The 21,077-nt window shown below is 38.9% G+C and overlaps 46 non-coding genes across 46 annotated transcripts; all 46 read left to right on the top strand.

Moving 5' to 3' along the window:
• The first annotated feature begins 34 nt into the window (after positions 1-34).
• LOC146038951 (5S ribosomal RNA) lies at positions 35-153 on the top strand. The gene has a single exon (XR_014462499.1). It is a non-coding gene; the product is annotated as a 5S ribosomal RNA (ribosomal RNA).
• A 345-nt stretch (positions 154-498) lies between these two features.
• On the top strand, positions 499-617 carry LOC146037914 (5S ribosomal RNA). The gene has a single exon (XR_014461549.1). It is a non-coding gene; the product is annotated as a 5S ribosomal RNA (ribosomal RNA).
• A 346-nt stretch (positions 618-963) lies between these two features.
• On the top strand, positions 964-1,082 carry LOC146038920 (5S ribosomal RNA). Its single transcript, XR_014462470.1, has one exon. It is a non-coding gene; the product is annotated as a 5S ribosomal RNA (ribosomal RNA).
• A 345-nt stretch (positions 1,083-1,427) lies between these two features.
• On the top strand, positions 1,428-1,546 carry LOC146039042 (5S ribosomal RNA). Its single transcript, XR_014462582.1, has one exon. It is a non-coding gene; the product is annotated as a 5S ribosomal RNA (ribosomal RNA).
• A 346-nt stretch (positions 1,547-1,892) lies between these two features.
• Positions 1,893-2,011, top strand: LOC146039599 (5S ribosomal RNA). Its single transcript, XR_014463090.1, has one exon. It is a non-coding gene; the product is annotated as a 5S ribosomal RNA (ribosomal RNA).
• A 343-nt stretch (positions 2,012-2,354) lies between these two features.
• LOC146037557 (5S ribosomal RNA) lies at positions 2,355-2,473 on the top strand. The gene has a single exon (XR_014461223.1). It is a non-coding gene; the product is annotated as a 5S ribosomal RNA (ribosomal RNA).
• Positions 2,474-2,818: 345 nt separating this feature from the next.
• On the top strand, positions 2,819-2,937 carry LOC146038289 (5S ribosomal RNA). Its single transcript, XR_014461892.1, has one exon. It is a non-coding gene; the product is annotated as a 5S ribosomal RNA (ribosomal RNA).
• Positions 2,938-3,282: 345 nt separating this feature from the next.
• LOC146038688 (5S ribosomal RNA) lies at positions 3,283-3,401 on the top strand. Its single transcript, XR_014462258.1, has one exon. It is a non-coding gene; the product is annotated as a 5S ribosomal RNA (ribosomal RNA).
• Positions 3,402-3,746: 345 nt separating this feature from the next.
• Positions 3,747-3,865, top strand: LOC146038948 (5S ribosomal RNA). The gene has a single exon (XR_014462497.1). It is a non-coding gene; the product is annotated as a 5S ribosomal RNA (ribosomal RNA).
• A 345-nt stretch (positions 3,866-4,210) lies between these two features.
• LOC146037913 (5S ribosomal RNA) lies at positions 4,211-4,329 on the top strand. Its single transcript, XR_014461548.1, has one exon. It is a non-coding gene; the product is annotated as a 5S ribosomal RNA (ribosomal RNA).
• A 346-nt stretch (positions 4,330-4,675) lies between these two features.
• On the top strand, positions 4,676-4,794 carry LOC146038919 (5S ribosomal RNA). The gene has a single exon (XR_014462469.1). It is a non-coding gene; the product is annotated as a 5S ribosomal RNA (ribosomal RNA).
• A 345-nt stretch (positions 4,795-5,139) lies between these two features.
• Positions 5,140-5,258, top strand: LOC146039041 (5S ribosomal RNA). The gene has a single exon (XR_014462581.1). It is a non-coding gene; the product is annotated as a 5S ribosomal RNA (ribosomal RNA).
• Positions 5,259-5,604: 346 nt separating this feature from the next.
• LOC146039455 (5S ribosomal RNA) lies at positions 5,605-5,723 on the top strand. The gene has a single exon (XR_014462959.1). It is a non-coding gene; the product is annotated as a 5S ribosomal RNA (ribosomal RNA).
• Positions 5,724-6,067: 344 nt separating this feature from the next.
• On the top strand, positions 6,068-6,186 carry LOC146037556 (5S ribosomal RNA). The gene has a single exon (XR_014461222.1). It is a non-coding gene; the product is annotated as a 5S ribosomal RNA (ribosomal RNA).
• A 345-nt stretch (positions 6,187-6,531) lies between these two features.
• On the top strand, positions 6,532-6,650 carry LOC146037555 (5S ribosomal RNA). The gene has a single exon (XR_014461221.1). It is a non-coding gene; the product is annotated as a 5S ribosomal RNA (ribosomal RNA).
• Positions 6,651-6,995: 345 nt separating this feature from the next.
• Positions 6,996-7,114, top strand: LOC146037370 (5S ribosomal RNA). Its single transcript, XR_014461052.1, has one exon. It is a non-coding gene; the product is annotated as a 5S ribosomal RNA (ribosomal RNA).
• Positions 7,115-7,460: 346 nt separating this feature from the next.
• Positions 7,461-7,579, top strand: LOC146038387 (5S ribosomal RNA). Its single transcript, XR_014461982.1, has one exon. It is a non-coding gene; the product is annotated as a 5S ribosomal RNA (ribosomal RNA).
• Positions 7,580-7,925: 346 nt separating this feature from the next.
• On the top strand, positions 7,926-8,044 carry LOC146037369 (5S ribosomal RNA). The gene has a single exon (XR_014461051.1). It is a non-coding gene; the product is annotated as a 5S ribosomal RNA (ribosomal RNA).
• Positions 8,045-8,389: 345 nt separating this feature from the next.
• LOC146037455 (5S ribosomal RNA) lies at positions 8,390-8,508 on the top strand. Its single transcript, XR_014461129.1, has one exon. It is a non-coding gene; the product is annotated as a 5S ribosomal RNA (ribosomal RNA).
• A 345-nt stretch (positions 8,509-8,853) lies between these two features.
• On the top strand, positions 8,854-8,972 carry LOC146038651 (5S ribosomal RNA). Its single transcript, XR_014462225.1, has one exon. It is a non-coding gene; the product is annotated as a 5S ribosomal RNA (ribosomal RNA).
• A 346-nt stretch (positions 8,973-9,318) lies between these two features.
• Positions 9,319-9,437, top strand: LOC146039454 (5S ribosomal RNA). Its single transcript, XR_014462958.1, has one exon. It is a non-coding gene; the product is annotated as a 5S ribosomal RNA (ribosomal RNA).
• A 343-nt stretch (positions 9,438-9,780) lies between these two features.
• Positions 9,781-9,899, top strand: LOC146037554 (5S ribosomal RNA). Its single transcript, XR_014461220.1, has one exon. It is a non-coding gene; the product is annotated as a 5S ribosomal RNA (ribosomal RNA).
• A 345-nt stretch (positions 9,900-10,244) lies between these two features.
• Positions 10,245-10,363, top strand: LOC146037552 (5S ribosomal RNA). The gene has a single exon (XR_014461218.1). It is a non-coding gene; the product is annotated as a 5S ribosomal RNA (ribosomal RNA).
• Positions 10,364-10,708: 345 nt separating this feature from the next.
• Positions 10,709-10,827, top strand: LOC146037367 (5S ribosomal RNA). Its single transcript, XR_014461049.1, has one exon. It is a non-coding gene; the product is annotated as a 5S ribosomal RNA (ribosomal RNA).
• A 346-nt stretch (positions 10,828-11,173) lies between these two features.
• LOC146038947 (5S ribosomal RNA) lies at positions 11,174-11,292 on the top strand. Its single transcript, XR_014462496.1, has one exon. It is a non-coding gene; the product is annotated as a 5S ribosomal RNA (ribosomal RNA).
• Positions 11,293-11,637: 345 nt separating this feature from the next.
• Positions 11,638-11,756, top strand: LOC146037911 (5S ribosomal RNA). The gene has a single exon (XR_014461547.1). It is a non-coding gene; the product is annotated as a 5S ribosomal RNA (ribosomal RNA).
• A 346-nt stretch (positions 11,757-12,102) lies between these two features.
• LOC146038918 (5S ribosomal RNA) lies at positions 12,103-12,221 on the top strand. Its single transcript, XR_014462468.1, has one exon. It is a non-coding gene; the product is annotated as a 5S ribosomal RNA (ribosomal RNA).
• Positions 12,222-12,566: 345 nt separating this feature from the next.
• LOC146039040 (5S ribosomal RNA) lies at positions 12,567-12,685 on the top strand. Its single transcript, XR_014462580.1, has one exon. It is a non-coding gene; the product is annotated as a 5S ribosomal RNA (ribosomal RNA).
• A 346-nt stretch (positions 12,686-13,031) lies between these two features.
• Positions 13,032-13,150, top strand: LOC146039452 (5S ribosomal RNA). The gene has a single exon (XR_014462956.1). It is a non-coding gene; the product is annotated as a 5S ribosomal RNA (ribosomal RNA).
• A 343-nt stretch (positions 13,151-13,493) lies between these two features.
• Positions 13,494-13,612, top strand: LOC146037551 (5S ribosomal RNA). Its single transcript, XR_014461217.1, has one exon. It is a non-coding gene; the product is annotated as a 5S ribosomal RNA (ribosomal RNA).
• Positions 13,613-13,957: 345 nt separating this feature from the next.
• LOC146037550 (5S ribosomal RNA) lies at positions 13,958-14,076 on the top strand. Its single transcript, XR_014461216.1, has one exon. It is a non-coding gene; the product is annotated as a 5S ribosomal RNA (ribosomal RNA).
• A 345-nt stretch (positions 14,077-14,421) lies between these two features.
• LOC146037366 (5S ribosomal RNA) lies at positions 14,422-14,540 on the top strand. Its single transcript, XR_014461048.1, has one exon. It is a non-coding gene; the product is annotated as a 5S ribosomal RNA (ribosomal RNA).
• Positions 14,541-14,886: 346 nt separating this feature from the next.
• Positions 14,887-15,005, top strand: LOC146038384 (5S ribosomal RNA). Its single transcript, XR_014461980.1, has one exon. It is a non-coding gene; the product is annotated as a 5S ribosomal RNA (ribosomal RNA).
• Positions 15,006-15,351: 346 nt separating this feature from the next.
• LOC146037365 (5S ribosomal RNA) lies at positions 15,352-15,470 on the top strand. Its single transcript, XR_014461047.1, has one exon. It is a non-coding gene; the product is annotated as a 5S ribosomal RNA (ribosomal RNA).
• A 345-nt stretch (positions 15,471-15,815) lies between these two features.
• On the top strand, positions 15,816-15,934 carry LOC146037627 (5S ribosomal RNA). Its single transcript, XR_014461287.1, has one exon. It is a non-coding gene; the product is annotated as a 5S ribosomal RNA (ribosomal RNA).
• A 345-nt stretch (positions 15,935-16,279) lies between these two features.
• Positions 16,280-16,398, top strand: LOC146038649 (5S ribosomal RNA). Its single transcript, XR_014462224.1, has one exon. It is a non-coding gene; the product is annotated as a 5S ribosomal RNA (ribosomal RNA).
• Positions 16,399-16,744: 346 nt separating this feature from the next.
• On the top strand, positions 16,745-16,863 carry LOC146039451 (5S ribosomal RNA). Its single transcript, XR_014462955.1, has one exon. It is a non-coding gene; the product is annotated as a 5S ribosomal RNA (ribosomal RNA).
• Positions 16,864-17,207: 344 nt separating this feature from the next.
• Positions 17,208-17,326, top strand: LOC146037549 (5S ribosomal RNA). Its single transcript, XR_014461215.1, has one exon. It is a non-coding gene; the product is annotated as a 5S ribosomal RNA (ribosomal RNA).
• Positions 17,327-17,670: 344 nt separating this feature from the next.
• LOC146037364 (5S ribosomal RNA) lies at positions 17,671-17,789 on the top strand. Its single transcript, XR_014461046.1, has one exon. It is a non-coding gene; the product is annotated as a 5S ribosomal RNA (ribosomal RNA).
• Positions 17,790-18,135: 346 nt separating this feature from the next.
• LOC146038946 (5S ribosomal RNA) lies at positions 18,136-18,254 on the top strand. Its single transcript, XR_014462495.1, has one exon. It is a non-coding gene; the product is annotated as a 5S ribosomal RNA (ribosomal RNA).
• Positions 18,255-18,599: 345 nt separating this feature from the next.
• LOC146037910 (5S ribosomal RNA) lies at positions 18,600-18,718 on the top strand. The gene has a single exon (XR_014461546.1). It is a non-coding gene; the product is annotated as a 5S ribosomal RNA (ribosomal RNA).
• A 346-nt stretch (positions 18,719-19,064) lies between these two features.
• Positions 19,065-19,183, top strand: LOC146038917 (5S ribosomal RNA). Its single transcript, XR_014462467.1, has one exon. It is a non-coding gene; the product is annotated as a 5S ribosomal RNA (ribosomal RNA).
• Positions 19,184-19,528: 345 nt separating this feature from the next.
• LOC146039039 (5S ribosomal RNA) lies at positions 19,529-19,647 on the top strand. The gene has a single exon (XR_014462579.1). It is a non-coding gene; the product is annotated as a 5S ribosomal RNA (ribosomal RNA).
• Positions 19,648-19,993: 346 nt separating this feature from the next.
• LOC146039450 (5S ribosomal RNA) lies at positions 19,994-20,112 on the top strand. The gene has a single exon (XR_014462954.1). It is a non-coding gene; the product is annotated as a 5S ribosomal RNA (ribosomal RNA).
• A 343-nt stretch (positions 20,113-20,455) lies between these two features.
• Positions 20,456-20,574, top strand: LOC146039043 (5S ribosomal RNA). Its single transcript, XR_014462583.1, has one exon. It is a non-coding gene; the product is annotated as a 5S ribosomal RNA (ribosomal RNA).
• Positions 20,575-20,919: 345 nt separating this feature from the next.
• On the top strand, positions 20,920-21,038 carry LOC146037547 (5S ribosomal RNA). The gene has a single exon (XR_014461214.1). It is a non-coding gene; the product is annotated as a 5S ribosomal RNA (ribosomal RNA).
• The last annotated feature ends 39 nt before the right edge of the window (positions 21,039-21,077 follow it).

Raw genomic sequence — 21,077 nt, 5'->3', positions numbered from 1 at the left:
GAAGTAGAAAAGGGCAAAAAAGTGCCTATATCTCACCTACAGCCATACCACATTGGATATGCCCAATCTCGTCTGATCTTGGAAGCTAAGCAGTGTTGGGCCTGGTTAGTTCTTGGGTGGGAGACCACATGGGAACACCAGGTGCTGTAGGTTTTTTCCCATTAATGGCAAATTGTTTTTATTCTCTTGCTATTTAAATTGGAAACTTTTTATTTTTATTGCCAATACAGACATTTGGGACAGGTCAAACAGATACAATAGCCATCACCTAAAAACTTACCACACTGTTTAGGCCCAATTCCAACTGCTTTTGGGAGCTAAACAGTGTTGAGCCTCTTTAGTAGTTTAATTTGAGACCACCTGCTAATATCATGTCCTGTTTGTCTTTTTACATTACCAACACATGATTTTTTTCAGTAAGCCAATATAGTTAGGAAACTTTTTTATTAGCTTACCTGGTTATAGAAGTAGAAGAGGGCAAAAAACTGCCAGTATCTCACCTACAGCCATACCACATTGGATACGCCCAATCTCGTCTGATCTTGGAAGCTAAGCAGTGTTGGGCCTGGTTAGTACTTGGGTGGGAGTCCACATGGGAACACCAGGTGCTGTAGGTTTTTCCCATTACTGGCAAATTGTTTTTATTCTCTAGCTTTTTAAATTGGAAACTTTTTTCTCTTTATTGACAGTACAGACATTTGGAAGAGGTCAAACAGACACAATAGCCATCACCTAAAAACTTACCACACTGTTTAGGCCCAATTCCAACTGCTTTTGGCAGCTAAACAGTGTTGAGCCTCTTTAGTAGTTTAATTTGAGACCACCTGCTAATATCATGTCCTGTAGGTCTTTTTACATTACCAACACATGATTTTTTTTCAGTAAGGCAATACAGTTAGGAAACTTTTTTATTAGCTTACCTGGTTATAGAAGTAGAAGAGGGCAAAAAAGTGCCGATATCTCACCTACAGCCATACCACATTGGATATGCCCAATCTCGTCTGATATTGGAAGCTAAGCAGTGTTGGGCCTGGTTAGTACTTGGGTGGGAGACCACATGGGAACACCAGGTGCTGTAGGTTTTTTCCCATTAATGGCAAATTGTTTTTATTCTCTTGCTATTTAAATTGGAAACTTTTTATTTTTATTGCCAATACAGACATTTGGGACAGGTCAAACAGACACAATAGCCATCACCTAAAAACTTACCACACTGTTTAGGCCCAATTCCAACTGCTTTTGGGAGCTAAACAGTGTTGAGCCTCTTTAGTAGTTTAATTTGAGACCACCTTCTAATATCATGTCCTGTAGGTCTTTTTACATTACCAACACATGATTTTTTTCAGTAAGCCAATATAGTTAGGAAACTTTTTTATTAGCTTACCTGGTTATAGAAGTAGAAGATGGCAAAAAAGTGCCTGTATCTCACCTACAGCCATACCACATTGGATATGCCCAATCTCGTCTGATCTTGGAAGCTTAGCAGTGTTGGGCCTGGTTAGTACTTGGGTGGGAGACCACATGGGAACACCAGGTGCTGTAGGTTTTTCCCATTACTGGCAAATTGTTTTTATTCTCTAGCTTTTTAAATTGGAAACTTTTTTCTCTTTATTGACAGTACAGACTTTTGGAAGAGGTCAAACAGACACAATAGCCATCACCTAAAAACTTACCACACTGTTTAGGCCCAATTCCAACTGCTTTTGGCAGCTAAACAGTGTTGAGCCTCTTTAGTAGTTTAATTTGAGACCACCTGCTAATATCATGTCCTGTAGGTCTTTTTACATTACCAACACATGATTTTTTTTCAGTTAGGCAATACAGTTAGGAAACTTTTTTATTAGCTTACCTGGTTATAGAAGTAGAAGAGGGCAAAAAAGTGCCGGTATCTCACCTACAGCCATACCACATTGGATATGCCCAATCTCGTCTGATATTGGAAGCCAAGCAGTGTTGGGCCTGGTTAGTACTTGGGTGGGAGACCACATGGAAACACCAGGTGCTGTAGGTTTTTTCCCATTAATGGCAAATTGTTTTTATTCTCTTGCTATTTAAATTGGAAACTTTTTATTTTTATTGCCAATACAGACATTTGGGACAGGTCAAACAGACACAATAGCCATCATCTAAAAACTTACCACACTGTTTAGGCCCAATTCCAACTGCTTTTGGGAGCTAAACAGTGTTAAACCTCTTTAGTAGTTTAATTTGAGACCACCTGCTAATATCATGTCCTGTAGGTCTTTTTACATTACCAACACATAATTTTTTCAGTAAGCCAATATAGTTAGGAAACTTTTTATAAGCTTACCTGGTTATAGAAGTAGAAGAGGGCAAAAAAGTGCCTGTATCTCACCTACAGCCATACCACATTGGATACTCCCAATCTCGTCTGATCTTGGAAGCTAAGCAGTGTTGGGCCTGGTTAGTACTTGGGTGGGAGACCACATGGGAACACCAGGTGCTGTAGGTTTTTTCCCATTAATGGCAAATTGTTTTTATTCTCTAGCTATTTAAATTGGAAACTTTTTATTTTTATTGCCAATACAGACATTTGGGACAGGTCAAACAGACACAATAGCCATCACCTAAAAACTTACCACACTGTTTAGGCCCAATTCCAACTGCTTTTGGCAGCTAAACAGTGTTGAGCCTCTTTAGTAGTTTAATTTGAGACCACCTGCTAATATCATGTCCTGTAGGTCTTTTTACATTACCAACACATGATTTTTTTCAGTAAGGCAATACAGTTAGGAAACTTTTTTATTAGCTTACCTGGTTATAGAAGTAGAAGAGGGCAAAAAAGTGTCTGGATCTCACCCACAGCCATACCACATTGGATACGCCCAATCTCGTCTGATCTTGGAAGCTAAGCAGTGTTGGGCCTGGTTAGTACTTGGGTGGGAGACCACATGGGAACACCAGGTGCTGTAGGTTTTTTCCCATTAATGGCAAATTGTTTTTATTCTCTTGCTATTTAAATTGGAAACTTTTTATTTTTATTGCGAATACAGACATTTGGGACAGGTCAAACAGACACAATAGCCATCACCTAAAAACTTACCACACTGTTTAGGCCCAATTCCAACTGCTTTTGGGAGCTAAACAGTGGTGAGCCTCTTTAGTAGTTTAATTTGAGACCACCTGCTAACATCATGTCCTGTAGGTCTTTTTACATTACCAACACATGATTTTTTTCAGTAAGCCAATATAGTTAGGAAACTTTTTTATTAGCTTACCTGGTTGTAGAAGTGGAAGAGGGCAAAAAAGTGCCTGTATCTCACCTACAGCCATACCACATTGGATACGCCCAATCTCGCCTGATCTTGGAAGCTAAGCAGTGTTGGGCCTGGTTAGTACTTGGGTGGGAGACCACACGGGAACACCAGGTGCTGTAGGTTTTTCCCATTACTGGCAAATTGTTTTTATTCTCTAGCTTTTTAAATTGGAAACTTTTTTCTCTTTATTGACAGTACAGACATTTGGAAGAGGTCAAACAGACACAATAGCCATCACCTAAAAACTTACCACACTGTTTAGGCCCAATTCCAACTTTTTTTGGCAGCTAAACAGTGTTGAGCCTCTTTAGTAGTTTAATTTGAGACCACCTGCTAATATCATGTCCTGTAGGTCTTTTTACATTACCAACACATGATTTTTTTCAGTAAGCCAATATAGTTAGGAAACCTTTTTATTAGCTTACCTGGTTATAGAAGTAGAAAAGGGCAAAAAAGTGCCTATATCTCACCTACAGCCATACCACATTGGATATGCCCAATCTCGTCTGATCTTGGAAGCTAAGCAGTGTTGGGCCTGGTTAGTTCTTGGGTGGGAGACCACATGGGAACACCAGGTGCTGTAGGTTTTTTCCCATTAATGGCAAATTGTTTTTATTCTCTTGCTATTTAAATTGGAAACTTTTTATTTTTATTGCCAATACAGACATTTGGGACAGGTCAAACAGATACAATAGCCATCACCTAAAAACTTACCACACTGTTTAGGCCCAATTCCAACTGCTTTTGGGAGCTAAACAGTGTTGAGCCTCTTTAGTAGTTTAATTTGAGACCACCTGCTAATATCATGTCCTGTTTGTCTTTTTACATTACCAACACATGATTTTTTTCAGTAAGCCAATATAGTTAGGAAACTTTTTTATTAGCTTACCTGGTTATAGAAGTAGAAGAGGGCAAAAAACTGCCAGTATCTCACCTACAGCCATACCACATTGGATACGCCCAATCTCGTCTGATCTTGGAAGCTAAGCAGTGTTGGGCCTGGTTAGTACTTGGGTGGGAGTCCACATGGGAACACCAGGTGCTGTAGGTTTTTCCCATTACTGGCAAATTGTTTTTATTCTCTAGCTTTTTAAATTGGAAACTTTTTTCTCTTTATTGACAGTACAGACATTTGGAAGAGGTCAAACAGACACAATAGCCATCACCTAAAAACTTACCACACTGTTTAGGCCCAATTCCAACTGCTTTTGGCAGCTAAACAGTGTTGAGCCTCTTTAGTAGTTTAATTTGAGACCACCTGCTAATATCATGTCCTGTAGGTCTTTTTACATTACCAACACATGATTTTTTTTCAGTAAGGCAATACAGTTAGGAAACTTTTTTATTAGCTTACCTGGTTATAGAAGTAGAAGAGGGCAAAAAAGTGCCGATAACTCACCTACAGCCATACCACATTGGATATGCCCAATCTCGTCTGATATTGGAAGCTAAGCAGTGTTGGGCCTGGTTAGTACTTGGGTGGGAGACCACATGGGAACACCAGGTGCTGTAGGTTTTTTCCCATTAATGGCAAATTGTTTTTATTCTCTTGCTATTTAAATTGGAAACTTTTTATTTTTATTGCCAATACAGACATTTGGGACAGGTCAAACAGACACAATAGCCATCACCTAAAAACTTACCACACTGTTTAGGCCCAATTCCAACTGCTTTTGGGAGCTAAACAGTGTTGAGCCTCTTTAGTAGTTTAATTTAAAACCACCTTCTAATATCATGTCCTGTAGGTCTTTTTACATTACCAACACATGATTTTTTTCAGTAAGCCAATATAGTTAGGAAACTTTTTTATTAGCTTACCTGGTTATAGAAGTAGAAGATGGCAAAAAAGTGCCTGTATCTCACCTACAGCCATACCACATTGGATATGCCCAATCTCGTCTGATCTTGGAAGCTTAGCAGTGTTGGGCCTGGTTAGTACTTGGGTGGGAGACCACATGGGAACACCAGGTGCTGTAGGTTTTTCCCATTACTGGCAAATTGTTTTTATTCTCTAGCTTTTTAAATTGGAAACTTTTTTCTCTTTATTGACAGTACAGACATTTGGAAGAGGTCAAACAGACACAATAGCCATCACCTAAAAACTTACCACACTGTTTAGGCCCAATTCCAACTGCTTTTGGCAGCTAAACAGTGTTGAGCCTCTTTAGTAGTTTAATTTGAGACCACCTGCTAATATCATGTCCTGTAGGTCTTTTTACATTACCAACACATGATTTTTTTTCAGTAAGGCAATACAGTTAGGAAACTTTTTTATTAGCTTACCTGGTTATAGAAGTAGAAGAGGGCAAAAAAGTGCCGGTATCTCACCTACAGCCATACCACATTGGATATGCCCAATCTCGTCTGATATTGGAAGCTAAGCAGTGTTGGGCCTGGTTAGTACTTGGGTGGGAGACCACATGGAAACACCAGGTGCTGTAGGTTTTTTCCCATTAATGGCAAATTGTTTTTATTCTCTTGCTATTTAAATTGGAAACTTTTTATTTTTATTGCCAATACAGACATTTGGGGCTGGCTCAAACATACACAATAGCCATCATCTAAAAACTTACCACACTGTTTAGGCCCAATTCCAACTGCTTTTGGGAGCTAAACAGTGTTAAACCTCTTTAGTAGTTTAATTTGAGACCACCTGCTAATATCATGTCCTGTAGGTCTTTTTACATTACCAACACATAATTTTTTCAGTAAGCCAATATAGTTAGGAAACTTTTTATTAGCTTACCTGGTTATAGAAGTAGAAGAGGGCAAAAAAGTGCCTGTATCTCACCTACAGCCATACCACATTGGATACTCCCAATCTCGTCTGATCTTGGAAGCTAAGCAGTGTTGGGCCTGGTTAGTACTTGGGTGGGAGACCACATGGGAACACCAGGTGCTGTAGGTTTTTTCCCATTAATGGCAAATTGTTTTTATTCTCTAGCTATTTAAATTGGAAACTTTTTATTTTTATTGCCAATACAGACATTTGGGACAGGTCAAACAGACACAATAGCCATCACCTAAAAACTTACCACACTGTTTAGGCCCAATTCCAACTGCTTTTGGGAGCTAAACAGTGTTGAGCCTCTTTAGTAGTTTAATTTGAGACCACCTGCTAATATCATGTCCTGTAGGTCTTTTTACATTACCAACACATGATTTTTTTCAGTAAGCCAATATAGTTAGGAAACTTTTTTATTAGCTTACCTGGTTATAGAAGTAGAAGAGGGCAAAAAAGTGCCTGTATCTCACCTACAGCCATACCACATTGGATACTCCCAATCTCGTCTGATCTTGGAAGCTAAGCAGTGTTGGGCCTGGTTAGTACTTGGGTGGGAGACCACATGGGAACACCAGGTGCTGTAGGTTTTTTCCCATTAATGGCAAATTGTTTTTATTCTCTAGCTATTTAAATTGGAAACTTTTTATTTTTATTGCCAATACAGACATTTGGGACAGGTCAAACAGACACAATAGCCATCACCTAAAAACTTACCACACTGTTTAGGCCCAATTCCAACTGCTTTTGGGAGCTAAACAGTGTTGAGCCTCTTTAGTAGTTTAATTTGAGACCACCTGCTAATATCATGTCCTGTAGGTCTTTTTACATTACCAACACATGATTTTTTTCAGTAAGCCAATATAGTTAGGAAACTTTTTTATTAGCTTACCTGGTTATAGAAGTAGAAGAGGGCAAAAAAGTACCTGTATCTCACCTACAGCCATACCACATTGGATACGCCCAATCTCGTCTGATCTTGGAAGCTAAGCAGTGTTGGGCCTGGTTAGTACTTGGGTGGGAGACCACATGGGAACACCAGGTGCTGTAGGTTTTTCCCATTACTGGCAAATTGTTTTTATTCTCTAGCTTTTTAAATTGGAAACTTTTTTTCTCTTTATTGACAGTACAGACATTTGGAAGAGGTCAAACAGACACAATAGCCATCACCTAAAAATTTACCACACTGTTTAGGCCCAATTCCAACTTCTTTTGGCAGCTAAACAGTGTTGAGCCTCTTTAGTAGTTTAATTTGAGACCACCTGCTAATATCATGTCTTGTAGGTCTTTTTACATTACCAACACATGATTTTTTTCAGTAAGGCAATACAGTTAGGAAACTTTTTTATTAGCTTACCTGGTTATAGAAGTAGAAGAGGGCAAAAAAGTGCCAATATCTCACCTACAGCCATACCACATTGGATACGCCCAATCTCTTCTGATCTTGGAAGCTAAGCAGTGTTGGGCCTGGTTAGTACTTGGGTGGGAGACCACATGGGAACACCAGGTGCTGTAGTTTTTTTTACCATTAATGGCAAATTGTTTTAATTCTCTTGCTATTTAAATTGGAAACTTTTTATTTTTATTGCCAATACAGACATTTGGGACAGGTCAAACAGATACAATAGCCATCACCTAAAAACTTACCACACTGTTTTGGCCCAATTCCAACTGCTTTTGGGAGCTAAACAGTGTTGAGCCTCTTTAGTAGTTTAATTTGAGACCACCTGCTAATATCATGTCCTGTAGGTCTTTTTACATTACCAACACCTGATTTTTTTCAGTAAGCCAATATAGTTAGGAAACTTTTTTATTAGCTTACCTGGTTATAGAAGTAGAAGAGGGCAAAAAAGTACCTGTATCTCACCTACAGCCATACCACATTGGATACGCCCAATCTCGTCTGATCTTGGAAGCTAAGCAGTGTTGGGCCTGGTTAGTACTTGGGTGGGAGACCACATGGGAACACCAGGTGCTGTAGGTTTTTCCCATTACTGGCAAATTGTTTTTATTCTCTAGATTTTTAAATTGGAAACTTTTTTTTCTTTATTGACAGTACAGACATTTGGAAGAGGTCAAACAGACACAATAGCCATCACCTAAAAACTTACCACACTGTTTAGGCCCAATTCCAACTGCTTTTGGCAGCTAAACAGTGTTGAGACTCTTTAGTAGTTTAATTTGAGACCACCTGCTAATATCATGTCCTGTAGGTCTTTTTACATTACCAACACATGATTTTTTTCAGTAAGGCAATACAGTTAGGAAACTTTTTTATTAGTTTACCTGGTTATAGAAGTAGAAGAGGTCAAAAAAGAGCAGATATTTCACCTACAGCCATACCACATTGGATACGCCCAATCTCGTCTGATCTTGGAAGCTAAGCAGTGTTGGGCCTGGTTAGTACTTGGGTGGGAGACCACATGGGAAAACCAGGTGCTGTAGGTTTTTTCCCATTAATGGCAAATTGTTTTTATTCTCTTGCTATTTAAATTGGAAACTTTTTATTTTTATTGCCAATACAGACATTTGGGACAGGTCAAACAGACACAATAGCCATCACCTAAAAACTTACCACACTGTTTAGGCCCAATTCCAACTGCTTTTGGGAGTTAAACAGTGTTGAGCCTCTTTAGTAGTTTAATTTGAGACCACCTGCTAATATCATGTCCTGTAGGTCTTTTTACATTACCAACACCTGATTTTTTTCAGTAAGCCAATATAGTTATTAAACTTTTTTATTAGCTTACCTGGTTATAGAAGTAGAAGAGGGCAAAAAAGTGCCTGTATTTCACCTACAGCCATACCACATTGGATACGCCCAATCTCGTCTGATCTTGGAAGCTTAGCAGTGTTGGGCCTGGTTAGTACTTGGGTGGGAGACCACATGGGAACACCAGGTGCTGTAGGTTTTTCCCATTACTGGCAAATTGTTTTTATTCTCTAGCTTTTTAAATTGGAAACTTTTTTCTCTTTATTGACGGTACAGACATTTGGAAGAGGTCAAACAGACACAATAGCCATCACCTAAAAACTTACCACACTGTTTAGGCCCAATTCCAACTGCTTTTGGCAGCTAAACAGTGTTGAGCCTCTTTAGTAGTTTAATTTGAGACCACCTGCTAATATCATGTCCTGTAGGTCTTTTTACATTACCAACACATGATTTTTTTTCAGTAAGGCAATACAGTTAGGAAACTTTTTTATTAGCTTACCTGGTTATAGAAGTAGAAGAGGGCAAAAAAGTGCCGGTATCTCACCTACAGCCATACCACATTGGATATGCCCAATCTCGTCTGATATTGGAAGCTAAGCAGTGTTGGGCCTGGTTAGTACTTGGGTGGGAGACCACATGGAAACACCAGGTGCTGTAGGTTTTTTCCCATTAATGGCAAATTGTTTTTATTCTCTTGCTATTTAAATTGGAAACTTTTTATTTTTATTGCCAATACAGACATTTGGGACAGGTCAAACAGACACAATAGCCATCATCTAAAAACTTACCACACTGTTTAGGCCCAATTCCAACTGCTTTTGGGAGCTAAACAGTGTTAAACCTCTTTAGTAGTTTAATTTGAGACCACCTGCTAATATCATGTCCTGTAGGTCTTTTTACATTACCAACACATAATTTTTTCAGTAAGCCAATATAGTTAGGAAACTTTTTATTAGCTTACCTGGTTATAGAAGTAGAAGAGGGCAAAAAAGTGCCTGTATCTCACCTACAGCCATACCACATTGGATACTCCCAATCTCGTCTGATCTTGGAAGCTAAGCAGTGTTGGGCCTGGTTAGTACTTGGGTGGGAGACCACATGGGAACACCAGGTGCTGTAGGTTTTTTCCCATTAATGGCAAATTGTTTTTATTCTCTAGCTATTTAAATTGGAAACTTTTTATTTTTATTGCCAATACAGACATTTGGGACAGGTCAAACAGACACAATAGCCATCACCTAAAAACTTACCACACTGTTTAGGCCCAATTCCAACTGCTTTTGGGAGCTAAACAGTGTTGAGCCTCTTTAGTAGTTTAATTTGAGACCACCTGCTAATATCATGTCCTGTAGGTCTTTTTACATTACCAACACATGATTTTTTTCAGTAAGCCAATATAGTTAGGAAACTTTTTTATTAGCTTACCTGGTTATAGAAGTAGAAGAGGGCAAAAAAGTGCCTGTATCTCACCTACAGCCATACCACATTGGATACTCCCAATCTCGTCTGATCTTGGAAGCTAAGCAGTGTTGGGCCTGGTTAGTACTTGGGTGGGAGACCACATGGGAACACCAGGTGCTGTAGGTTTTTTCCCATTAATGGCAAATTGTTTTTATTCTCTAGCTATTTAAATTGGAAACTTTTTATTTTTATTGCCAATACAGACATTTGGGACAGGTCAAACAGACACAATAGCCATCACCTAAAAACTTACCACACTGTTTAGGCCCAATTCCAACTGCTTTTGGGAGCTAAACAGTGTTGAGCCTCTTTAGTAGTTTAATTTGAGACCACCTGCTAATATCATGTCCTGTAGGTCTTTTTACATTACCAACACATGATTTTTTTCAGTAAGCCAATATAGTTAGGAAACTTTTTTATTAGCTTACCTGGTTATAGAAGTAGAAGAGGGCAAAAAAGTACCTGTATCTCACCTACAGCCATACCACATTGGATACGCCCAATCTCGTCTGATCTTGGAAGCTAAGCAGTGTTGGGCCTGGTTAGTACTTGGGTGGGAGACCACATGGGAACACCAGGTGCTGTAGGTTTTTCCCATTACTGGCAAATTGTTTTTATTCTCTAGCTTTTTAAATTGGAAACTTTTTTTCTCTTTATTGACAGTACAGACATTTGGAAGAGGTCAAACAGACACAATAGCCATCACCTAAAAATTTACCACACTGTTTAGGCCCAATTCCAACTTCTTTTGGCAGCTAAACAGTGTTGAGCCTCTTTAGTAGTTTAATATGAGACCACCTGCTAATATCATGTCTTGTAGGTCTTTTTACATTACCAACACATGATTTTTTTCAGTAAGCCAATATAGTTAGGAAACCTTTTTATTAGCTTACCTGGTTATAGAAGTAGAAAAGGGCAAAAAAGTGCCTATATCTCACCTACAGCCATACCACATTGGATATGCCCAATCTCGTCTGATCTTGGAAGCTAAGCAGTGTTGGGCCTGGTTAGTTCTTGGGTGGGAGACCACATGGGAACACCAGGTGCTGTAGGTTTTTTCCCATTAATGGCAAATTGTTTTTATTCTCTTGCTATTTAAATTGGAAACTTTTTATTTTTATTGCCAATACAGACATTTGGGACAGGTCAAACAGATACAATAGCCATCACCTAAAAACTTACCACACTGTTTAGGCCCAATTCCAACTGCTTTTGGGAGCTAAACAGTGTTGAGCCTCTTTAGTAGTTTAATTTGAGACCACCTGCTAATATCATGTCCTGTTTGTCTTTTTACATTACCAACACATGATTTTTTTCAGTAAGCCAATATAGTTAGGAAACTTTTTTATTAGCTTACCTGGTTATAGAAGTAGAAGAGGGCAAAAAACTGCCAGTATCTCACCTACAGCCATACCACATTGGATACGCCCAATCTCGTCTGATCTTGGAAGCTAAGCAGTGTTGGGCCTGGTTAGTACTTGGGTGGGAGTCCACATGGGAACACCAGGTGCTGTAGGTTTTTCCCATTACTGGCAAATTGTTTTTATTCTCTAGCTTTTTAAATTGGAAACTTTTTTCTCTTTATTGACAGTACAGACATTTGGAAGAGGTCAAACAGACACAATAGCCATCACCTAAAAACTTACCACACTGTTTAGGCCCAATTCCAACTGCTTTTGGCAGCTAAACAGTGTTGAGCCTCTTTAGTAGTTTAATTTGAGACCACCTGCTAATATCATGTCCTGTAGGTCTTTTTACATTACCAACACATGATTTTTTTTCAGTAAGGCAATACAGTTAGGAAACTTTTTTATTAGCTTACCTGGTTATAGAAGTAGAAGAGGGCAAAAAAGTGCCGATATCTCACCTACAGCCATACCACATTGGATATGCCCAATCTCGTCTGATATTGGAAGCTAAGCAGTGTTGGGCCTGGTTAGTACTTGGGTGGGAGACCACATGGGAACACCAGGTGCTGTAGGTTTTTTCCCATTAATGGCAAATTGTTTTTATTCTCTTGCTATTTAAATTGGAAACTTTTTATTTTTATTGCCAATACAGACATTTGGGACAGGTCAAACAGACACAATAGCCATCACCTAAAAACTTACCACACTGTTTAGGCCCAATTCCAACTGCTTTTGGGAGCTAAACAGTGTTGAGCCTCTTTAGTAGTTTAATTTGAGACCACCTTCTAATATCATGTCCTGTAGGTCTTTTTACATTACCAACACATGATTTTTTTCAGTAAGCCAATATAGTTAGGAAACTTTTTTATTAGCTTACCTGGTTATAGAAGTAGAAGATGGCAAAAAAGTGCCTGTATCTCACCTACAGCCATACCACATTGGATATGCCCAATCTCGTCTGATCTTGGAAGCTTAGCAGTGTTGGGCCTGGTTAGTACTTGGGTGGGAGACCACATGGGAACACCAGGTGCTGTAGGTTTTTCCCATTACTGGCAAATTGTTTTTATTCTCTAGCTTTTTAAATTGGAAACTTTTTTCTCTTTATTGACAGTACAGACATTTGGAAGAGGTCAAACAGACACAATAGCCATCACCTAAAAACTTACCACACTGTTTAGGCCCAATTCCAACTGCTTTTGGCAGCTAAACAGTGTTGAGCCTCTTTAGTAGTTTAATTTGAGACCACCTGCTAATATCATGTCCTGTAGGTCTTTTTACATTACCAACACATGATTTTTTTTCAGTAAGGCAATACAGTTAGGAAACTTTTTTATTAGCTTACCTGGTTATAGAAGTAGAAGAGGGCAAAAAAGTGCCGGTATCTCACCTACAGCCATACCACATTGGATATGCCCAATCTCGTCTGATATTGGAAGCTAAGCAGTGTTGGGCCTGGTTAGTACTTGGGTGGGAGACCACATGGAAACACCAGGTGCTGTAGGTTTTTTCCCATTAATGGCAAATTGTTTTTATTCTCTTGCTATTTAAATTGGAAACTTTTTATTTTTATTGCCAATACAGACATTTGGGACAGGTCAAACAGACACAATAGCCATCATCTAAAAACTTACCACACTGTTTAGGCCCAATTCCAACTGCTTTTGGGAGCTAAACAGTGTTAAACCTCTTTAGTAGTTTAATTTGAGACCACCTGCTAATATCATGTCCTGTAGGTCTTTTTACATTACCAACACATAATTTTTTCAGTAAGCCAATATAGTTAGGAAACTTTTTATTAGCTTACCTGGTTATAGAAGTAGAAGAGGGCAAAAAAGTGCCTGTATCTCACCTACAGCCATACCACATTGGATACTCCCAATCTCGTCTGATCTTGGAAGCTAAGCAGTGTTGGGCCTGGTTAGTACTTGGGTGGGAGACCACATGGGAACACCAGGTGCTGTAGGTTTTTTCCCATTAATGGCAAATTGTTTTTATTCTCTAGCTATTTAAATTGGAAACTTTTTATTTTTATTGCCAATACAGACATTTGGGACAGGTCAAACAGACACAATAGCCATCACCTAAAAACTTACCACACTGTTTAGGCCCAATTCCAACTGCTTTTGGGAGCTAAACAGTGTTGAGCCTCTTTAGTAGTTTAATTTGAGACCACCTGCTAATATCATGTCCTGTAGGTCTTTTTACATTACCAACACATGATTTTTTTCAGTAAGCCAATATAGTTAGGAAACTTTTTTATTAGCTTACCTGGTTATAGAAGTAGAAGAGGGCAAAAAAGTGCCTGTATCTCACCTACAGCCATACCACATTGGATACTCCCAATCTCGTCTGATCTTGGAAGCTAAGCAGTGTTGGGCCTGGTTAGTACTTGGGTGGGAGACCACATGGGAACACCAGGTGCTGTAGGTTTTTTCCCATTAATGGCAAATTGTTTTTATTCTCTAGCTATTTAAATTGGAAACTTTTTATTTTTATTGCCAATACAGACATTTGGGACAGGTCAAACAGACACAATAGCCATCACCTAAAAACTTACCACACTGTTTAGGCCCAATTCCAACTGCTTTTGGGAGCTAAACAGTGTTGAGCCTCTTTAGTAGTTTAATTTGAGACCACCTGCTAATATCATGTCCTGTAGGTCTTTTTACATTACCAACACATGATTTTTTTCAGTAAGCCAATATAGTTAGGAAACTTTTTTATTAGCTTACCTGGTTATAGAAGTAGAAGAGGGCAAAAAAGTACCTGTATCTCACCTACAGCCATACCACATTGGATACGCCCAATCTCGTCTGATCTTGGAAGCTAAGCAGTGTTGGGCCTGGTTAGTACTTGGGTGGGAGACCACATGGGAACACCAGGTGCTGTAGGTTTTTCCCATTACTGGCAAATTGTTTTTATTCTCTAGCTTTTTAAATTGGAAACTTTTTTTCTCTTTATTGACAGTACAGACATTTGGAAGAGGTCAAACAGACACAATAGCCATCACCTAAAAATTTACCACACTGTTTAGGCCCAATTCCAACTTCTTTTGGCAGCTAAACAGTGTTGAGCCTCTTTAGTAGTTTAATTTGAGACCACCTGCTAATATCATGTCTTGTAGGTCTTTTTACATTACCAACACATGATTTTTTTCAGTAAGGCAATACAGTTAGGAAACTTTTTTATTAGCTTACCTGGTTATAGAAGTAGAAGAGGGCAAAAAAGTGCCAATATCTCACCTACAGCCATACCACATTGGATACGCCCAATCTCTTCTGATCTTGGAAGCTAAGCAGTGTTGGGCCTGGTTAGTACTTGGGTGGGAGACCACATGGGAACACCAGGTGCTGTAGTTTTTTTTACCATTAATGGCAAATTGTTTTAATTCTCTTGCTATTTAAATTGGAAACTTTTTATTTTTATTGCCAATACAGACATTTGGGACAGGTCAAACAGATACAATAGCCATCACCTAAAAACTTACCACACTGTTTAGGCCCAATTCCAACTGCTTTTGGGAGCTAAACAGTGTTGAGCCTCTTTAGTAGTTTAATTTGAGACCACCTGCTAATATCATGTCCTGTAGGTCTTTTTACATTACCAACACCTGATTTTTTTCAGTAAGCCAATATAGTTAGGAAACTTTTTTATTAGCTTACCTGGTTATAGAAGTAGAAGAGGGCAAAAAAGTACCTGTATCTCACCTACAGCCATACCACATTGGATACGCCCAATCTCGTCTGATCTTGGAAGCTAAGCAGTGTTGGGCCTGGTTAGTACTTGGGTGGGAGACCACATGGGAACACCAGGTGCTGTAGGTTTTTCCCATTACTGGCAAATTGTTTTTATTCTCTAGATTTTTAAATTGGAAACTTTTTTTTCTTTATTGACAGTACAGACATTTGGAAGAGGTCAAACAGACACAATAGCCATCACCTAAAAACTTACCACACTGTTTAGGCCCAATTCCAACTGCTTTTGGCAGCTAAACAGTGTTGAGACTCTTTAGTAGTTTAATTTGAGACCACCTGCTAATATGATGTCCTGTAGGTCTTTTTACATTACCAACACATGATTTTTTTCAGTAAGGCAATACAGTTAGGAAACTTTTTTATTAGTTTACCTGGTTATAGAAGTAGAAGAGGTCAAAAAAGAGCAGATATTTCACCTACAGCCATACCACATTGGATACGCCCAATCTCGTCTGATCTTGGAAGCTAAGCATTGTTGGGCCTGGTTAGTACTTGGGTGGGAGACCACATGGGAAAACCAGGTGCTGTAGGTTTTTTCCCATTAATGGCAAATTGTTTTTATTCTCTTGCTATTTAAATTGGAAACTTTTTATTTTTATTGCCAATACAGACATTTGGGACAGGTCAAACAGACACAATAGCCATCACCTAAAAACTTACCACACTGTTTAGGCCCAATTCCAACTGCTTTTGGGAGTTAAACAGTGTTGAGCCTCTTTAGTAGTTTAATTTGAGACCACCTGCTAATATCATGTCCTGTAGGTCTTTTTACATTACCAACACCTGATTTTTTTCAGTAAGCCAATATAGTTATTAAACTTTTTTATTAGCTTACCTGGTTATAGAAGTAGAAGAGGGCAAAAAAGTGCCTGTATTTCACCTACAGCCATACCACATTGGATACGCCCAATCTCGTCTGATCTTGGAAGCTTAGCAGTGTTGGGCCTGGTTAGTACTTGGGTGGGAGACCACATGGGAACACCAGGTGCTGTAGGTTTTTCCCATTACTGGCAAATTGTTTTTATTCTCTAGCTTTTTAAATTGGAAACTTTTTTCTCTTTATTGACAGTACAGACATTTGGAAGAGGTCAAACAGACACAATAGCCATCACCTAAAAACTTACCACACTGTTTAGGCCCAATTCCAACTGCTTTTGGCAGCTAAACAGTGTTGAGCCTCTTTAGTAGTTTAATTTGAGACCACCTGCTAATATCATGTCCTGTAGGTCTTTTTACATTACCAACACATGATTTTTTTTCAGTAAGGCAATACAGTTAGGAAACTTTTTTATTAGCTTACCTGGTTATAGAAGTAGAAGAGGGCAAAAAAGTGCCGGTATCTCACCTACAGCCATACCACATTGGATATGCCCAATCTCGTCTGATATTGGAAGCTAAGCAGTGTTGGGCCTGGTTAGTACTTGGGTGGGAGACCACATGGAAACACCAGGTGCTGTAGGTTTTTTCCCATTAATGGCAAATTGTTTTTATTCTCTTGCTATTTAAATTGGAAACTTTTTATTTTTATTGCCAATACAGACATTTGGGACAGGTCAAACAGACACAATAGCCATCATCTAAAAACTTACCACACTGTTTAGGCCCAATTCCAACTGCTTTTGGGAGCTAAACAGTGTTAAACCTCTTTAGTAGTTTAATTTGAGACCACCTGCTAATATCATGTCCTGTAGGTCTTTTTACATTACCAACACATAATTTTTTCAGTAAGCCAATATAGTTAGGAAACTTTTTTATTAGCTTACCTGGTTATAGAAGTAGAAGAGGGCAAAAAAGTGCCTGTATCTCACCTACAGCCATACCACATTGGATACTCCCAATCTCGTCTGATCTTGGAAGCTAAGCAGTGTTGGGCCTGGTTAGTACTTGGGTGGGAGACCACATGGGAACACCAGGTGCTGTAGGTTTTTTCCCATTAATGGCAAATTGTTTTTATTCTCTAGCTATTTAAATTGGAAACTTTTTATTTTTATTGCCAATACAGACATTTGGGACAGGTCAAACAGACACAATAGCCATCACCTAAAAACTTACCACACTGTTTAGGCCCAATTCCAACTGCTTTTGGGAGTTAACAGTGTTGAGCCTCTTTAGTAGTTTAATTTGAGACCACCTGCTAATATCATGTCCTGTAGGTCTTTTTACATTACCAACACATGATTTTTTTCAGTAAGCCAATATAGTTAGGAAACTTTTTTATTAGCTTACCTGGTTATAGAAGTAGAAGAGGGCAAAAAAGTACCTGTATCTCACCTACAGCCATACCACATTGGATACGCCCAATCTCGTCTGATCTTGGAAGCTAAGCAGTGTTGGGCCTGGTTAGTACTTGGGTGGGAGACCACATGGGAACACCAGGTGCTGTAGGTTTTTCCCATTACTGGCAAATTGTTTTTATTCTCTAGCTTTTTAAATTGGAAACTTTTTTTCTCTTTATTGACAGTACAGACATTTGGAAGAGGTCAAACAGACACAATAGCCATCACCTAAAAATTTACCACACTGTTTAGGCCCAATTCCAACTTCTTTTGGCAGCTAAACAGTGTTGAGCCTCTTTAGTAGTTTAATTTGAGACCACCTGCTAATATCATGTCTTGTAGGTCTTTTTACATTACCAACAAATGATTTTTTTCAGTAAGCCAATATAGTTAGGAAACCTTTTTATTAGCTTACCTGGTTATAGAAGTAGAAAAGGGCAAAAAAGTGCCTATATCTCACCTACAGCCATACCACATTGGATATGCCCAATCTCGTCTGATCTTGGAAGCTAAGCAGTGTTGGGCCTGGTTAGTTCTTGGGTGGGAGACCACATGGGAACACCAGGTGCTGTAGGTTTTTTCCCATTAATGGCAAATTGTTTTTATTCTCTTGCTATTTAAATTGGAAACTTTTTATTTTTATTGCCAATACAGACATTTGGGACAGGTCAAACAGATACAATAGCCATCACCTAAAAACTTACCACACTGTTTAGGCCCAATTCCAACTGCTTTTGGGAGCTAAACAGTGTTGAGCCTCTTTAGTAGTTTAATTTGAGACCACCTGCTAATATCATGTCCTGTTTGTCTTTTTACATTACCAACACATGATTTTTTTCAGTAAGCCAATATAGTTAGGAAACTTTTTTATTAGCTTACCTGGTTATAGAAGTAGAAGAGGGCAAAAAACTGCCAGTATCTCACCTACAGCCATACCACATTGGATACGCCCAATCTCGTCTGATCTTGGAAGCTAAGCAGTGTTGGGCCTGGTTAGTACTTGGGTGGGAGTCCACATGGGAACACCAGGTGCTGTAGGTTTTTCCCATTACTGGCAAATTGTTTTTATTCTCTAGCTTTTTAAATTGGAAACTTTTTTCTCTTTATTGACAGTACAGACATTTGGAAGAGGTCAAACAGACACAATAGCCATCACCTAAAAACTTACCACACTGTTTAGGCCCAATTCCAACTGCTTTTGGCAGCTAAACAGTGTTGAGCCTCTTTAGTAGTTTAATTTGAGACCACCTGCTAATATCATGTCCTGTAGGTCTTTTTACATTACCAACACATGATTTTTTTTCAGTAAGGCAATACAGTTAGGAAACTTTTTTATTAGCTTACCTGGTTATAGAAGTAGAAGAGGGCAAAAAAGTGCCGATATCTCACCTACAGCCATACCACATTGGATATGCCCAATCTCGTCTGATATTGGAAGCTAAGCAGTGTTGGGCCTGGTTAGTACTTGGGTGGGAGACCACATGGGAACACCAGGTGCTGTAGGTTTTTTCCCATTAATGGCAAATTGTTTTTATTCTCTTGCTATTTAAATTGGAAACTTTTTATTTTTATTGCCAATACAGACATTTGGGACAGGTCAAACAGACACAATAGCCATCACCTAAAAACTTACCACACTGTTTAGGCCCAATTCCAACTGCTTTTGGGAGCTAAACAGTGTTGAGCCTCTTTAGTAGTTTAATTTGAGACCACCTTCTAATATCATGTCCTGTAGGTCTTTTTACATTACCAACACATGATTTTTTTCAGTAAGCCAATATAGTTAGGAAACTTTTTTATTAGCTTACCTGGTTATAGAAGTAGAAGATGGCAAAAAAGTGCCTGTATCTCACCTACAGCCATACCACATTGGATATGCCCAATCTCGTCTGATCTTGGAAGCTTAGCAGTGTTGGGCCTGGTTAGTACTTGGGTGGGAGACCACATGGGAACACCAGGTGCTGTAGGTTTTTCCCATTACTGGCAAATTGTTTTTATTCTCTAGCTTTTTAAATTGGAAACTTTTTTCTCTTTATTGACAGTACAGACATTTGGAAGAGGTCAAACAGACACAATAGCCATCACCTAAAAACTTACCACACTGTTTAGGCCCAATTCCAACTGCTTTTGGCAGCTAAACAGTGTTGAGCCTCTTTAGTAGTTTAATTTGAGACCACCTGCTAATATCATGTCCTGTAGGTCTTTTTACATTACCAACACATGATTTTTTTTCAGTAAGGCAATACAGTTAGGAAACTTTTTTATTAGCTTACCTGGTTATAGAAGTAGAAGAGGGCAAAAAAGTGCCGGTATCTCACCTACAGCCATACCACATTGGATATGCCCAATCTCGTCTGATATTGGAAGCTAAGCAGTGTTGGGCCTGGTTAGTACTTGGGTGGGAGACCACATGGAAACACCAGGTGCTGTAGGTTTTTTCCCATTAATGGCAAATTGTTTTTATTCTCTTGCTATTTAAATTGGAAACTTTTTATTTTTATTGCCAATACAGACATTTGGGACAGGTCAAACAGACACAATAGCCATCATCTAAAAACTTACCACACTGTTTAGGCCCAATTCCAACTGCTTTTGGGAGCTAAACAGTGTTAAACCTCTTTAGTAGTTTAATTTGAGACCACCTGCTAATATCATGTCCTGTAGGTCTTTTTACATTACCAACACATAATTTTTTCAGTAAGCCAATATAGTTAGGAAACTTTTTATTAGCTTACCTGGTTATAGAAGTAGAAGAGGGCAAAAAAGTGCCAGTATCTCACCTACAGCCATACCACATTGGATACTCCCAATCTCGTCTGATCTTGGAAGCTAAGCAGTGTTGGGCCTGGTTAGAACTTGGGTGGGAGACCACATGGGAACACCAGGTGCTGTAGGTTTTTTCCCATTAATGGCAAATTGTTTTTATTCTCTAGCTATTTAAATTGGAAACTTTTTATTTTTATTGCCAATACAGACATTTGGGACAGGTCAAACAGACACAATAGCCATCACCTAAAAACTTACCACACTGTTTAGGCCCAATTCCAACTGCTTTTGGGAGCTAAACAGTGTTGAGCCTCTTTAGTAGTTTAATTTGAGACCACCTGCTAATATCATGTCCTGTAGGTCTTTTTACATTACCAACACATGATTTTTTTCAGTAAGCCAATATAGTTAGGAAACTTTTTTATTAGCTTACCTGGTTATAGAAGTAGAAGAGGGCAAAAAAGTGCCTGTATCTCACCTACAGCCATACCACATTGGATACTCCCAATCTCGTCTGATCTTGGAAGCTAAGCAGTGTTGGGCCTGGTTAGTACTTGGGTGGGAGACCACATGGGAACACCAGGTGCTGTAGGTTTTTTCCCATTAATGGCAAATTGTTTTTATTCTCTAGCTA

Source organism: Crinia signifera, chromosome 9 (genome assembly GCF_055691185.1).
Source record: "Crinia signifera chromosome 9, ASM5569118v1, whole genome shotgun sequence".
Classification (NCBI taxonomy): domain Eukaryota; kingdom Metazoa; phylum Chordata; class Amphibia; order Anura; family Myobatrachidae; genus Crinia; species Crinia signifera.
This window is presented reverse-complemented; position numbering and strand designations above follow the sequence as displayed.